At 47.5% G+C, this 16,418-nt stretch overlaps 1 long non-coding RNA gene across 1 annotated transcript; it reads left to right on the top strand.

Moving 5' to 3' along the window:
* The first annotated feature begins 10,815 nt into the window (after positions 1-10,815).
* On the top strand, positions 10,816-14,012 carry LOC124706329. Its single transcript, XR_007004389.1, has 2 exons — positions 10,816-11,272; positions 12,681-14,012. It is a non-coding gene; the product is annotated as an uncharacterized LOC124706329 (long non-coding RNA).
* The last annotated feature ends 2,406 nt before the right edge of the window (positions 14,013-16,418 follow it).

Below are 16,418 nucleotides of genomic sequence, written 5' to 3'. Positions count from 1 at the left end.
GATAATGTAAGCTGGAGAAGTGCTCTTAAGTGTGGGGATCTTCTAGTTTAGGTTCGAATTTTACATGGGTTGTTCAGTGTTACGGTTAGTTGAACCCAATCCTTGTAGGTCAGCCCTGCCCTCCATCACCCGTGCTCCGTCATTATGCCCACCACGACTAATCCCCTAATCGATAGGGTGGCCAAAAGAAGTTTGATCTCCCGAAATACCTTCCGGTGTCCTATCTACAATTTCGACACAATTTTGCATCACATTTTTCATAACACATTATGGTGCTACCGAAGAACACCCATTGGCTGCGTAGGATGGGGGATTTCTATGTCATTCCAGCATATATACACGTACCGAGGAGTGATGCACCTTATGGAGACATGCTAGAATTGTGTGGTCGGTATTCACTTGGAAGTTGGACTATTTACCCCGATGCATCTCATCCCCTGAGGTCATAGCAGGATATCAATCAAATCGTATTTTTCTCACTCAAAGATGCGAGAGTTTTGTGAATGGAGATGGAGATACAAGATATAACTAAACTCTCACTTTGTCTGCCCGACTAAATGCATTATGAACTACTCGGATCTCTCCTATATGTAGAGAGGGGGAAATGAATAATGTGACAGGCGAGTAGGTGTGTGACTCACTGCATCAAATTATGCGGGGGCATATAATCATTTTGTTTTTAGCTCTGCAAGTACAATAGTGGTAAATGTTTTTTTTTTTTCAAAACAAAGCACTGGTAAAGGGGTTAAAGGGGCGTAGCTTCAGTGGACAAAGATACTACCAAAGTGACTTCGCACCAACCCAAAATTGTGCATCTCATTAGCCAGCACACTAACTTTCAAACACAATGGCTATTAGGCTTTCAAAGCATGTCCGAAGAATCCCCCGTTGTGACAATTTCTTTTCAGCTCAACAATCGCTAAACTTTGAACTTCAAGATCTTTATGTTCTTTCGGATTTTGTCTATATTCCTCTTCAGATGGCCTATCCATTTTAGTACATGCCACTCTTTAAGTGTGGGGAACTTCTAGTTTTGTGCACTTAAAATGGAACCAAGTGTCACGGTAGTACCTCAGTGGGTGCCAGCCAGCGGTGCACAGTTGTTTGAGTGGCGGACCTCCATGACCTGTCTGAAGGCTCTTCAGAGAGATATGGAAACTTTCATCATCATTGTCCTCTTCTGCCTATGGAAACATAGGAATGACGTGGTGATCGAGGGAGCGACTCTTGCCGTGGAAGCGTTGAAGACTCGCATCAACGAAGAATACGAGAGGTGGCTCTTAGCTAAACTCTTTAGGGTACTACATGAAAATTAGCTACGCAATACGAGAGGTGGCTCTTAGCTAAACTCTTTAGGGTACTACATGAAAATTAGCTACGCCACGGTTAGTGAAAACCGGTACGGTACGGGTATATTTTCAAAAATTATTTTTTAAAAACGTTTTTTCTGCTATTATTTTATTATTATTACATTCTTTGCGCCAACATGCTCCACGTCGAGGACCTCAGGTGCAGTCGCGCATGTGTAGGAAGCATCAGAGGTTGCCAGGTCAGGGCAGGACGCGTGGAGGCGGAGGTCCCCAGGTCAGGGTAGGGGCACATGGAGGCGGAGGTCGTCGGGTCGGGGCATGGCGCGTGGAGGGGCTACCGTCACGCAGGAAGAAGGGCGGCAAACGAACTTGAGGGGCATAGATCGTGCCAAGTCGTCGTGTCGGTGAAGGTGGTCGAGGGACGCAGCGTGCGTGTTGGGGAAGAAACGGTCGGGGTCGTCGTGGTAAAGGACATGGCCAAGTGCGGGGCGAGAGAGAGAGAGAGAGAGGAGATGAGGATATGTGAGGGAGAACGTTGGGTGCGGTGGATAGGGATGGGTAGATGGGGAGTTGGTGAAGTTAGTGTGGGGTCGGTGGCTATTTCGAAAACTCGTGGTGCACCAGTCTTAACGGTGCGCCACGGGTAAGTCTTGCCCCTTTTGGAAAAATTATGACAAAATTTAGAACGTTCCGAAAACCCTACCATTTCTTTCAAATTTAAGGATTCTAAAAAATCGCTAACAGCCATAGGCAGTTAAATTCGGATGTAACTTTTTGTGTAGATGTTTTTTCATGTAATATAACTTATCCATCCGATGTCGTATGCAAAATCAAGAGCCGTTTTACCGAAACATAACTTTTTTACGAAATATGTTGAAATTCATGTTTATTATTTTTCCTAGTAACTATTACGTAACATAACTACATCTCAATAGATTTTAAAATTTGAAGTTTTTATCATTTTATATTTTTCCAAAACTAAAAAGACGATCACGGGGTGGCACGGGTAAGTGGGGACCGAAATCGTCAAGCCCAGCCCACAATACTCGTGGCGCACGCCATACTGGTGCGCCACGAGTAGCAACGGTGCACCATAGGTAAGAAAGGGCACCCCTGCCAGCTCAGACCAAAAATACATGTGGGGAGTGGTGCACCACGGATAATTGTTTTTCTAGTAGTGGGGCGGAGGGTTTTGACTTCCTGGAGCCGATACCGACATGGAGACAGGAGGGCGAGTAGGCTTATAGAATGAGGGGAGGTGTCACTCCATGTTGGCAGCAAGACCTGCCTCTTGCGACGTCATACGAGCTGTCTAGCTCATGTTTCTTCTATATAATTAATATACCTTTTCAGGGTGTATTCTCGAGGAAAAGAAATATGCATGAAGCCACTTCTTTCTACCACTTCTGTACTTTTTTTTTGTAATTACAACTTCTGTACTTGAATAATGAAAATGGCTACCTATCTTTTCTACCACAAATAATTTCGACATAACAACAAAGCCCACATGGGATTGGTTGACGCGCCAATTATTACTGAGTATACCTTTCTGTCTACACATACCCGAGATGTGATAACTACTTGTGAGTGACACACACAACCAATCTAGTGAACCAAGCGAGGATGCAGATATTTTCTTGTTTTCTATGGGTTTTCATCTCTTCTGGCCGAAGTTCCACATATTCGAAGGAAAAAATAGCCTACTAGAATTGCTATAGAGCAGTGTGTGACCATAACTTGGGGATGAGAGGCACTGCAGAAAAGAATCAAGCATATCAGTCTTGATAGGCTATACGATGATCACAATGACTGACACTATACAATCACTTTCTCCTCTCTTTCGATGAAACAAGAACTTTATTACTCAAAGATAGGGCTACTTAGCAACTCCAAACTCTAAAGAAAGGTTCGTAGTAGCCATTTTGGCTTTTGCCAGCGGTGTTGCACGTTGTGAGGTCGTTGCCGAATCAAAAAGACCGAGAGTCCGCGAACCAATTCCTCCCATGCTGAAGTTGGCAGGGAAACAAATCGGGTTGTGCCTGCTCTCTCCTCTAGCATCACTGAAGATAAACCTAACAACAATGGGCCCGTGTGTGAGTACTGGCCCGAACATCGGGAATTGGCAGCGGTGCCATAGCTGGTTCCGTGGCCAATTTGCCTTTTTGCACGCTGCCCCGTTACTTTGATCTGGAGATAGGAGGGTTAACCAAATCTGGGCATCCATTAAGGACATTTTAGTCTTCTTCGCTTAGCATGATCTAATTCTGTATTTATCGAGAGAGAAAAAGATAAAATAATCCGTTTCGCTGGGCACCGTTCTTGGACGCCGCTTGGTCCAGTTGAGCCCCCGCCAACGTCAGTGAGTCTCCTTCGCGCGTGGCACTGACGCCACTGTGTCTCGATCCATTAAGAGATGGCCGATTCCAGTACGAGGCAGTCGTTAGTTGATCCATGAAATTTTCTTGATGAATGGGTAGCAGCAGATTGGTCTCCAAACTATAAGAAAGGTGGAATGCGTTTCAATCATTCGGATGAACTCTTAATTTTTGTACACGGAAGTTACAACGCAATATAGGTTTTAGATCATATCTTCTCTGATGATTATCAGCTGTAATGCTCACTAGTCAATTAGCATAGCTCGTATCGTAGTTCATGTTTCTTTTAGTTTCAACATCACTCAATTCCTAACCTATAAAATCGGTAGCGCCCATCTCCTGCCGGTGATCATGACTTGGAGCCCTGGCTCGGTATTCCCGTGTCCAGTGGTGATAGACGCCACTCCTACGAGCCTTTGTCTGGCAACGGCAAACCGCGGTGCTGGCCTCCGGCCGCCCGTGCGCCTCAATGTGAACGGAGGATCAAGGTTGTAGCAGGTGCAACACAATCAACATTCTCGGAGCATCTTTACAAATTTTCTATACGTGTACGGTTTTACCCCCAAACTTGTCGTCCCTGCCGTGCACGCCAGCGGCCGCTTGTCCCGCGCCCTGCCCTGGTCTCCTGGAGCTCTCGTGTACGCATGCCCCTCCCCCTCTGGCTCTAGGTAGTCTGCCGCTTGCACTCATCTCAGCTCGACTTCCGCCGGCATGACCATGACGGTGGCGCGTCCAACAGCAGCTCCTGCCGCTCCTCCTCTGCCAATGAGGGCCACTATCGCAGCCAGAGAACTGCCTCCAGCGACACCATCGCCGACATCGCCCGTGCTCCATCGTTATTCCTTTGCAAGTTGGACTATTTTCCCCGATGCATCTCATCCCCTGTGGTCATAGCAGGGTAGAAAGAAAATGTGAAGAATCTTATGAATGAAGATGGAGGTTCAAGATACAGTATAACAAACTAGACTAAACTAGACAGACTACAACTTAGTGTTCTCACTTTGTTTGCCTGACTAAATGTGTTATGAACTACTCGGATCTCTCCTATATGTAGAGAGGGGAAATGAATAATGTGACAGGCGAGTAGGTGTGTGACTCGCCGCATCGAATTATGTGGGGACATAAAATTCATTTTGTTTTTAGTTTTCCAAGTACGGTGGTAAATGGGATTTTTTGTCCAAAACGAAGTAGTGGTAAAGGGATGTAGCTTCAGTGGACAAAGATACTACCAAAGTGACTTCGCACCAACTCAAATTTTGCATCTCATTACCAAGTTAACGATGACACAATTAGCACACTAACTTTGAAACACAATGGATATTAGGCTTTCAAAGCATGTCAGAAGAATCTCCCGTTGTGACAATTTCTCTTCGGCTCTGCTCAGCAATCGCTGAACTTTGAACTTCAAGATTTTTTTCTTTCTTTCAGAGTTTCTCTCTAATTCTCTTCAGATAGCCTACCGATTTTAATACATGCCACTCTTTAAGTGAGGGAAACTTCTAGTTTTGTGCACTGGAAATGAAATCAAGTGTCATAGCAGCACCTGCCAGCCGGCGATACGGAGTTGCTTGAGTGGTGGACCTTTAGGACCTATCCGAAGGCTCTTTAGAGAGATATGTGGACTTCCGTCAAATTTCTCTTCTAGTGCCTATGGAGACATAGGAATGATGTGGTGTTTGAGGGAGCGACTCCTGTGGTGGAAGTGGTGACGACTCAAATCAAGGAGGAATAGGAGAGGTGGTGCTTAGCAAAGGGTGTGTTCGGTTCTGGAATTTGGTGGAATGGAACGGGATGGTCCCGCATCCAGCACTCGTTCTTGTGTTCGGTTGGAGAGAAGGAACGGAACCAAGTGATTCCTCAGAAGCGAATATACCTACAAGATGCGGAACCGACTCGTTCCACCGATTTGGTCGAATCTGAAGGAACGGCTGCCTACGGGCGAAAAAAAAGTGAAAAGTTAACGCTAACCATCTCGTTCTTTCTCTCTCGTTTCTCGTACGCCTCCCTCTCTCTCAGAATGTGGCAGCGGCCAGCGCGTCCGACGACGGCCCAGCACGCGGCGGTGGAAGCACACCCGGTGGCCAGCACGCGACGACGGCCAGTGCGCGGCGGGAGCTCAACCCGCGGCGGCACCCAGCCCGTGGCGGCAAGCTCGCGGCGGCGCCCAGCCCGTGACGGTGAGCCCGCGGCGGCGCCCAGCACGACCGGCGACGGCCGCCGCGCGGCGGGAGCCCAGCCCGCGGCGGCAAGCTCGCGGCGGCGCCCAACCCGCGACGGTGAGCCCGCGGCGGCGGCCAGCACGACCGGCGGCGGCCAGCACGACCGGCGACGGCCAGCGCGTGGCGGCAGCCCAGCACGCGGCGGCCAGCCCGCTAGGGGCCAGGCACGAGCGGCGGCCAGGTAGGGCACGACCGTGCTCCTCCGTTCCGTGTTAATTTTGGCACGAGTTGACTATGGTTTGCAAAAAAACATGTTTAGGCTTATGTTAATTTTGATTTGGAAAAAAAATCATGTTTAGGCTGTTCCGTTCTGCTGTGGGATTCCTGAACCGAACAGAAAACGGAACCATTCCATTCCTCGACTTTTTCTGAACCGAACACAGGGTCGGAACCATCCCATGCTGTCGGAATGGAACCATTCCATTCCTTCCAATTCTCAAACTGAACACACCCTAAGCTCTTTAGGGCATAGGGATTTGGCTTCCTGGAGCCTATACCGACATGGTGGCAGGACGGAGAGTAGGCTTACATATCAAGAGGAGCTGTCACTCCATGTTGGCAACAAGACCTGCCACTTGCGGCGTTGTACGGGCCATTTGGCTCCTGTCTCTTCTATGTGATTAATATACTTTTTGGGATGTATTCTCGAGAAAACATTACTTTTACAATTTTTGTAATTTTTTTTAGAATTACCACTTCTGTACTTGAATAATGAAAATGGCTACCTAGAATTTTTTACGAATGGCTACCTAGATTTTCTACCATAGATAATTTTGACTAAACAAAAAATCCCACATGAGATTGTCTCACCCGTCAATTAGTACTGAGTCTGCCTTTCTCTCTACATATACCACATACCTGATAACTACTGATGAGTGGTACAACCACTACAGTGAAGCAAACGAGGATGCATATATTTTCTTGTCTTCTTTGTGTTTTCATCTCTTTTGGCTGAAGTTTCACACATTCGAATCAAAAATAGCCTACTAGAGAATTGCTATAGAGGAGTGCACGACTATTACCTAGGGCTGAGAGGCACGGCAGAAAAGAATCAATCGTGTAGGTCTTGATTAACTATACGATGATCACAATGACTGATGCTATAAAATCACTTTCTCCTTTCTTTCGATGAAACAAGAGCTTTATTACTGAGAGATAGGGCTAGCCAGAAACTCCGAACTCTAACAGAAGGTATTATCCCCGAGGGTTTTTGGCAGCGGTGCGACATGTTGTCAGGTCCTGCAAAATCTAAAAGATTTGGAGTTGGCGCACCTTGTTCCGCTGTTGCCAAAGTTTATTGTGCAACAAATCGGGTTGTGTCTGCTCGATCCTCTGGCGCCATGGCGTTACGAAAGAAAGAATTGACAGTTGTTGGCCCGTGAGTGAGGAGTCGGCCTGAACATCATGGGAATTGGCAGGAATGCCCATAGCTGGTTAAGTAGTGTTCTTCTCATATCTTGATCTAATTCCCTGTTTCTCTGGAAAAAGAAAATCCATTTTGCTTCACGATTGAATACTTGGGCACCGTTCTTGGACGCGCTTGGTCCATTCGAGGCCCCACCGATGCGAGTCTCTCGCAACTCGGCTTGCCGCCTCGTCCCCTTCGCGTGTGACATCGCTGCATCTCGATCCATTAAGCGATGGTTGATAGTAGTACTAGGCAATCATGTGCGGTCAAAGATGACTATTGATCAGAATACAGGAATTTTACGGTACAATTTATTAGTCCATAGGACTAATAGTATTTCGGATAAATTGGTGGGTATGAAATCACGATAGAGATTTGATTCTAATTGCTACTATGGTAAGAGCATTCTAATCATACCTAGCATAGATACGGATCGATCAGCCCCTACCTATTTACCTACCTACACTCACGTGAACGTTTGTTGTATGGTGTTGCTACATGCATCTGGGCTTAAGAGCATCTTCAGTCCCGGCTTCCAAATCGCCTCCGAAATTTATTGAGTGGTTGGGTGACGTTGTCGCTAGTTCCCAGTAATCGCGTCCTCAAATGTAATTTTGAAAAAATTAAATTTAACCGCAAACACTCGAATTCATTCAAATTTGTTTTTTTTCGATAAAAGGAATATATTAATATCGAGAGATACCAATTACACCCAGCCTATGCAACAACGCACCACCCTAATGGCACTACGGATGCACACAGCCAAAAAAAAGGAAAAGAAAACTAAGAAACAAAAGTCTTCAAATTTGTTATTTATTACGACTGAAGCGGTCGTAGTCCTGGTAGAAGTTGTAGTCGTCTTCGTGCATGACATCATGCTTGCTGCGAGGGTCGGTTGGCTCGTCGGTGGGTTTCTCCTCCTTCACCATGCCGCTGGGACCAGATTCGTCGTTGCGCGTGAGGTCGACGAGTGGCCTGCCGCTCTCACGGATGGACATAATGATCACGTCCTTAATGTTCCCCTCCTAGGCGTTGTGGTTGTTTAGCGACGACATGAAGGTGGCGTTGAATCCCTACATGTCGTCGGGGTCGTCGTTGCTTGCGACGAGGTGCCATCGGCGTAGGAGAGCCGCCACCTCGTCCTCTTCCTCCTTCACCTCCAGCTTTCGGATGATGAGGCCAGCGCTACTCCGGGCATCCGCCTCGTGGATAGTTATACTGCCATCGCTGACACACCTGCTCCGCTGTGTCAGTGTCTCGTACTCCTCCTTCACCCCGCGTTTTGGCACATGGTAGTGGGAGACACGGTAGGAGAAGGAGGACGGTGTCATAGCATGTTGTCCGCTTGCCACGTGCATGCAATTACCCTCGGCGCATGTGTTTAGGATTTAGACTCTCCGGTTCCCCTCCGTGTGCCACGTGGTGGTCTACGCCGACGGTAGTACCCTCGGCGTATGGGGCTCGTCCGTTAACGGTGACGACACGCTGGCACGCTACGCCGAGGTCGTCTACACCGAGGGTCATCCGTTACTGTCGGCGTTGGAGGCGTACGCCGACGGCCAGCCCTACGCCGACGGCACGGTGATCGCTGCCTAGGGAGGTGGACGCCGACGAGGTACGCCGAGGACTGCCGTCGGTGTAGCCTACGCCGAGGACCAGGCGTGGCTACGCCGAGGGCAGCCGGTCGTCGACATCTGAGCCGTTTCCTGTAGTGAGGCATGACCATTGTGCGTGACTTTTGCTGTTGCATTTTGACATACAAAACAAGTATATATTTTTTAAATGAATGGAGTAGGATCTGTATGCACGTTTCGTTTCGAGTTCATGAAGTGTTGATCCGATTTTGTGAGCCACATGTATGGATTGGTTGTCAACAAAATTAGTCTAAGAAATAAAATAAAATAAAATAAGTATTATAAGGAATATCAAGCTAAGGAAACTAATATAAGGACGTTTTCTATATTAAATGAATGTGTGTCTTTTATGCCAAATCTGCTCTTTGGTGAAAAAATACTACTCATTTGGTTAACAAGTATTGATCAAGCCGGACCATTGGATTTCATAGGCTGAACGGTTCATATTAGCTAGTCCCTACCGTAAAAAGCCCCTCAGAATAAGGGGTTTAAGAAGAAGAGCACGTGGGCTGATGGGAGACATAAAGTTTGGAAGAAATGGGTACCTCTGATACATGGTCATGTGAGACCCGCGGCCGGGAGGTGCTCTTCGGCCGGCGGCGGTTCGGCGTGGCGGCGTGAGACCCGCACGCCGGGTGGGAGGAGGGGCGGCGGCGTCGTCGTTGGCGGCAGAGCGACGCCGGCGGTGGTGCTACGCAGGGCTTGTTCGGCCCAGATCTGGGCCCAGGTTGGGGCCCATCTGGGCTGGACGGGCCGCCTGCCTCTGGCGCGCTGGCGAAGCTCCCTGGAGGTAGAGGAGCGCGGCGGCGGTGGCTGAGTGGCGGCAGTGCTCCGGCCGTCCTGCTGCAGCATGGCGATGAGGACTTTGCGGGTCTGAGGGCCCGACCAGGCCAGTGTGGGCCTGGTGTGACCTCGCTGCCATGTCCGGTCGGCGACCGCGAAGGCGTCGCGGTGGAGGTAGTTCCCTCCCGAGCGGCTGAGGTGTCTGCTTCCCCCGACCCGGCTGCTTCTCTTCTCTACGTCTAGGCCCTGCTCCGGTGACCGCAGCGAGACGGCGAGGATGACTTCAAGACCGTGGTGGCGTATGCTAGTGGGTGGCACGTCAGGTGGAGCACGCCGAATCGTCCGGGTTTGTGGGTTTAGTGGGCGGGAGAAATCCTGGTCGGCAGGTCCGACACCGACGCGGTGACGCCTGCGGGTGTCGCCCTACCTTCTTGAAGGGTGTCAGTTGTCCCCCTTCCCCAACCCCTTCCGCGTATCGGGGGAAACCCTAGGACCAGTCCGAGCAGCAGCGGCGTTGTCGTCGCTTTCCTTGTTGAAGGTGTTGCCTAATATGCGGCGGTTCGATGTGCTTGGAGCGTGGTGGGTTTCTCCGGAGGGCGCAGCGGTGGCGAGTCGTCTTTCTTCTTGTCGAGCTGCCGGTGTTGGCATTGTTTTCTTTTTTTCTTTCTCTTTTGTCTTTTTGGGCTTTGGTTGTACTGTGGTCCCAGCGTGCTTGTTGTATCGGTTGGTTGCTATATTAATATAGTGGGGCGAAAGCCTATTTCAAGGAACAATGATGCAGTGTGATACAAACACACTACTATTATAAACCTTCCATTAGTGCAGATGTGAAAAATGAGTATTTCTTCGTCCAAATCTCTAAAGAGCACTAAGCTCCCAGGGTTGGGGACGTTCCAGGTTGATTTACGTGTCCCTGTCGTGGGTCCCACAGCAAGGGAAGGATGCGATCGTGCTATTGATTTTGCTTGACCGTGTCAATGTGTCATCGTATCGCTCTATCCATCCCAACCCGCACAGGAGAGGCGGCTAGGTTCATGCCGCTGGCCTCTCCCTCTCCGGACGCCTCGCCGGCCAGCGCTCCCAGCCTCCATGCATCCCCTGGCGTTTCCTCCTCCGAAAATCCCCGTTCCCAACTCCCCATTGTCCTTCTCGCCCATCCTGATTTGGCCCCGTCTGTGTTCTCCTTCGACACCGGATTTGGTAGCGCGGGGTTGCTCGGCCGTCGCCCTGCCAGCACACGGTTGAGCATCAGGACGCCCGCGATGCAGTCGGCAACTTGCCGCCGCCAAACTCCTCACTGGTTGTGTCGCCGCCATCATGGGGAGTAGCACAGGCCAGCGGTTGGGCCATCGCCATCGGGTTGCTGTTCTGCTTCCTAACCTCTCTCCTCGTGCGCACCAGGAGAAGCACCGCTGCAGAAACGGGCAAGGATGTTTAGCTCTTTGGCCGGCCACCAGCCCTCGCTCTTCTCCTACCACTCTCCTCCGCATTCAATCTCAATTTCTCATCGGCGCTCAAAAGGACAAGCAAGCACGACCGTGATGTAAGCTGCTGCCGATTCGCTGCTGTTCCTTTGATTTTTTTTCTTTGTGTGCTCTGTTCTGCTCTGTACTGTGAACTGAATTGGGTCCTGTAAACAAATTTACAGATGTGGTTTCAGTTCAGGTTGTAAATGGCAGCGGCAATCCGCGTGCCCGCATACGCCGCCCGCCAATTTTTGCCTAAACGACGGTTGTGGCCTACCACGAAATTTATGTGGCATTCGTGGACATGCCAGCGAAGGCCACCGGTTTCCAGCGGCAGCCTGCCAAAGTATTCGTTTCCGCTGAAAGAAAAAAAAAATCTCTGCCCCCTCCGCTCTTCTCTGCGTCCTCCACGCCGCCTCCTCGCTGCCCACAAGCACGGCTCTCATCTCTGCCTCCTCCCGCCGCCACGAACATCCAGAAGCAGGTCTACGACGTCCAGTTCGTCCTCGGCGGCAAGTCCGTCGGCAACGGCGGCGGCGGGCTCGGGTGGCAGGACAACGGCGCCCCGAACACGAGCGGGGGCGGCGGCGGGGTGAAGGCGGTGGCGTCGCCGGGGTCGGCGTGGTGCGTGGCGAACGCGATGGCCGGGGAGAGCAGGCTCAAGGCGGCGCTGGACTACGCGTGCGGCCCCGGCGGCGCCGACTGCCGTGGCATCCAGCCCGGGGCGGCGTGCTTCGAGCCCAACACCATGGTGGACCACGCGTCGTACGCCTTCAACGACTACTACCAGCGCAAAGGGCGGTCCATCGGGACCTGCGACTTCGCCGGTGCCGCCTACGTCGTCAACCATGACGACCGGGGGCCGCCGCGACGACCGGTGAGGGGCAGCAGCAGGCGAGGGTGCTCGCAACGACCGACGAGGGGCAGCAGCAGGTGGAGGGGGGTCCTGGCGACGAGCTTCTGCAGGCGAAGGAGCCGGCGACATGGCGCCGCGGACCGAGCAGGGCGGCCGCTGCGACCCGGCGATGGCGAACCTCGGGATGGGAGGGAGAGGACATCGAGAAGGAACCGGATCCGGCCGCGGAGGCGGCGGCGCTGAACGGAGGCGGGAGATCAAGGCGACGGCGGCGGAAGGTCCTCCATCGGGCATGGACGCGAGTCCTGGGCTATCAGGGTTATGTATGCAACATATTCAGAGTTGCGAGCAGCGCGTATAGCAACATGCAAAGTTGCGGCCAGCGGCGACCACGGAAACCGTATAATTCCACCGAATTAATTTGTGGCTGTCACAAAGTTCCGTATTTTTTTATGTGGCTGAAGCGGACGTGGCCGCAACGTCCAGCAACTTGTCCACTGACATCCTGAGTTTCAGTTCTCCTTCTCCAAGGAGTATCTGGGTCTTTTTTTATTTTTCCTGCAGCTATTTTTTTTGCTTCTACTAATTGTTGCGTTTCTAAAGAACATGCATTGGGGCCTCATGTGCAGGTTGATTTGAACAGGGTACAGGAGTTTGTGCAAGACGTATCATGTATGCCTGATTATTTTGATCAAAGGTATCAATTGTGTACCAAGACAATCGTAAAAAATTAACTAAAGGTGAATTTTAAGTTGTATGTCAGACAATTCCAAAAATTGAAGTGATCAAATCTTATCGTAAGTGTGGAAATTCCTCGCCATTGGACGATTCTGGTCGTGCCAAATCTACTAATCCAGGGATGTCCATGTTATTATATACTGTCATGACTAATCTAAAAAATAATGTCATGATTCTGTTAGCAACAATTAGTTTAATTATTTGATGAACAAAAGATTACAAGTTCAAATTCATATCATTGAAGTATTTTCTTTTTGTGATTAGAAAGGAACTGATCATGCGTCATTTCCACTTTATATATGACAACCTAGGATAAATTATGGAGAATTATGAACGACCATAGCTGACAGTGATGTACTCATAGGTGCTCTGTTCACCTGGACTGAATGATGATGGACATACCTAGCTTTAGAATGACTCTTTGGTGGTAGCTTTAATTTATTCTTAGTACATCCTCATGTATATGTCCTCTTTTTAGCTTATGCTTGAAATTTATGCACCTCTATCAATTTACATTCTCTCAGATGTTGCATTTTATAAATGATGCCGTTATCAACTTCCGTGGATGCCTATCTATCACCTGCTTTTTATTACTACTATGTACTCATTATGGTACACTTCCATAATGACTATTGCATGTTTCTTAACTTGACATTCATAGTTATATACTGCTTCCATTGAGAGGAAAACAAAGGTAGTACTACTGATCTTAAAATGAATTTAGATTTACTATGTTGCTTTACCTCTTGGCCTTTTACATTTCACAGAAATCTTTGTTTTAAATGTATGCATGACATTGTTACATATAGATGGTAACGGCTGTGAAGAAAATATGTATTTTTTTTGTAGGTTCCTTATGGTATACGATATTTAGTGGCAAAGATTTGACTGGCCTCACAGGTTAGTGAGTTCCGTTTGTTATTTAACCTATTGTATCATGGCAAGCACAACTTTAGATATTGTAAAATTTTCAAGTTCAATGTATGTCTTTAGAACTGAAGCAGCGGCGACAGGGCATGTCCAGGGAGCAGCGGCAGCAGAAAAAATTGACATGCTGGTGCACTGGAACCATAAGGAACCTACAAAAAATGGTCAAGCACAGTGCATTGAAACCTCTTCAATTTCCGTTTGGTTAGCACTTTTCCGGTTCACAATAGGTCGTTTCCACTGTCCTTTTCTACTGCATCTTGAATGTGAAAATTAGTAGAATCATCATAGTTATATTTACTTCATGGCCCGCATCTTTTCATAGCTGTCGTGAGTGTTTTGATTCTGGTGTGTGGAGTCCATATTAGTTTTTCCACATTCATGCACAATTTCTCTGAATTGATATCTGATGATTCACCTATAACTCTGAATAAATATGTTCTTACATATTTGTGCGCAGTTCATCGAACTGAACATCTGATTATTCACCTGTTAAACACAGTGATCAACTACTTAACCTGTATATAATAAGGATCTAACTTCTTTTTTTTGCTAAAAAGAAGATATATGGTTAAGTGATAACAAGAATTCCCGAGTCAAAGAAAGTTCAAAGGTCATTGAGTAGTTATTTTCGTTTTTTATGAAACACCTAGATTTTTTTTGTATTCTTTTAGGAGCCTCAACTTTTGATTTACATGAGTCAAAATATAGTCAAGTATACTCTGTATCATGCATTATTTGTATTTCGACTATGCTGTTTCCCGATTATTAGTTAAAAGATAGTACGACTCAACTTCTTATTCTGATTTTATAGAAATGCATTCGTTTGCTTAATGCTCATAGTGATACGTCTCTCACTAGCTGATATTAAGGGCAATAAATGTTTTGTGAGTTGGCAAATTAATCCCACAACCTGCCTTCCGAATGTTATTAGTTCGACAACCAGCCTATGGGCTTTTAAGATAATATACTTGCATCACGCAAAGTGCAAGCGAAGTAGAAAACATAATTTGCAATATATTTTATGCACATCTGTTAAAAACAAAGTTATATAAAATAAGTTACTTGATAAGTGAATCAGGGCATGCATCAGATTATACATAAATTTTCAGGTTATTATGTCTCTCCTTGCACGGTTATTTGTATTGTCTTTGTTGCCTTGATGTCCATTTTTTCGTACCACTGGAACACAGGGGTCCATTCACATCGAAGTTGGGATATATAATAGCATTCATGAATATTAGTCTTTCTAGCAATGTATATATACTTCATAAATTTCTTTCGTTTAGGGCTAAGGCTAAGTAGAACGAGTTACTTCAATCATCCCTCAAATTATCCAGTGCCATGAGCAGATGGAATGCAGAAGGATCGACTGTTCTCACAGTCTCAGTTGAACTCAATGAAAATATTAGGCAAGATAGATAAATTGTGTATTTTTCACTGCGCTATGAATATTTCTGATGACTTCGTTTGTCTTCTACAGTAGGCATGGGAGAAAAGAATCCTTATTTGAGTCATAGTTGAAGTGAAATTAGTTCACTGTGCCACTAAGTACATTTGTTTAATTTGTCACCATGGGCCAGCCATGTAGTGTATCACTTGCACAATAACTCCTTAAATAAATTATCCATTATAACACACAAAGGTCCGTCTTAGAGGAGCTGAGCATACGGTGATGCTGAGGACTTCTTCTTCAGTGGTGGAGATCAGTGTCGCTGGCGACGTATTCTTTAGTGCTGGAGGTCCGAGCTGAGCTTACTTGCAATAGATGAAGCCGGCGTGCCAAACCAGGGAAACAGGGAAGTCGACCATCTGTAGAGACATACATTGCAATCTGTAGTCCCATGTATGTTCACTGACATGACCATGCTTCCAGTATATCTATGCTGCCCATGCTTTTTTTTTCAGGGTCTAATTCATGCTGCTAAGATCAGATGGTCCAGGTATTCTTTTTGGTGCCTATTTGAGTATCTATGGCTTGCACTGAAGCTTATTGTGATAGCCGTGGTTGGTGTGTCGAGGATCTATGCGAGAAGCTAACTGTGAAACACAGAGAATGTACTCTGGACCATATGTTTTGTTTGCTTAAGTACGACACTTTGTAATGAGTTTGCCCACAAGGACACACCAACAACATCCACGCGGGAGAATCAAATCGCTAATCTAAAAGGACGGGCGCAGCAGAGCGCGCTTGGACCATCTAGTAGATTTTGAAATCTTATTTCAAAGTCTTCTCTCTTTGCTCACCATGGTCCCATCTTCCTCCTCCGGAACATTCTATCTCTAGACCCAACCCCACACAACCCTAACCCACCCTCCCGCACCCCACCTCTCGCTATTCCCTTCTTGGAGACGTCGCTTTTGGAGACTGGAGTTCAGGTGTTGTCCTGGTGGTGGTTGTATTATTGCTGCTATTGTTGGAATACCGTACCGGGACTTTTCTTTTCTTAGTTTTTTTCTTTCTTTTTTTGGCTATGTGCATATGTACTAGCATTAGGGTGTTACGTTGTTGCAAAGACTAAATGTACCTTGTATCCGTCGATATTAATATATTCCGTTTATCAAAAAAGAGTGTTCTATCTTAAATACATAAGCATGATCATGTGATTGGTGTTTTGGAGCTCAGACTACATGTATCCAGTTTTCCATAAATACCGAAAATGGCATTTCATAGTTTTAAGAAATTATGAAAGAAAATCTAG

The sequence above is a fragment of the Lolium rigidum genome, chromosome 4 (genome assembly GCF_022539505.1).
Source record: "Lolium rigidum isolate FL_2022 chromosome 4, APGP_CSIRO_Lrig_0.1, whole genome shotgun sequence".
Taxonomy (NCBI): Eukaryota; Viridiplantae; Streptophyta; class Magnoliopsida; order Poales; family Poaceae; genus Lolium; species Lolium rigidum.
This window is presented reverse-complemented; position numbering and strand designations above follow the sequence as displayed.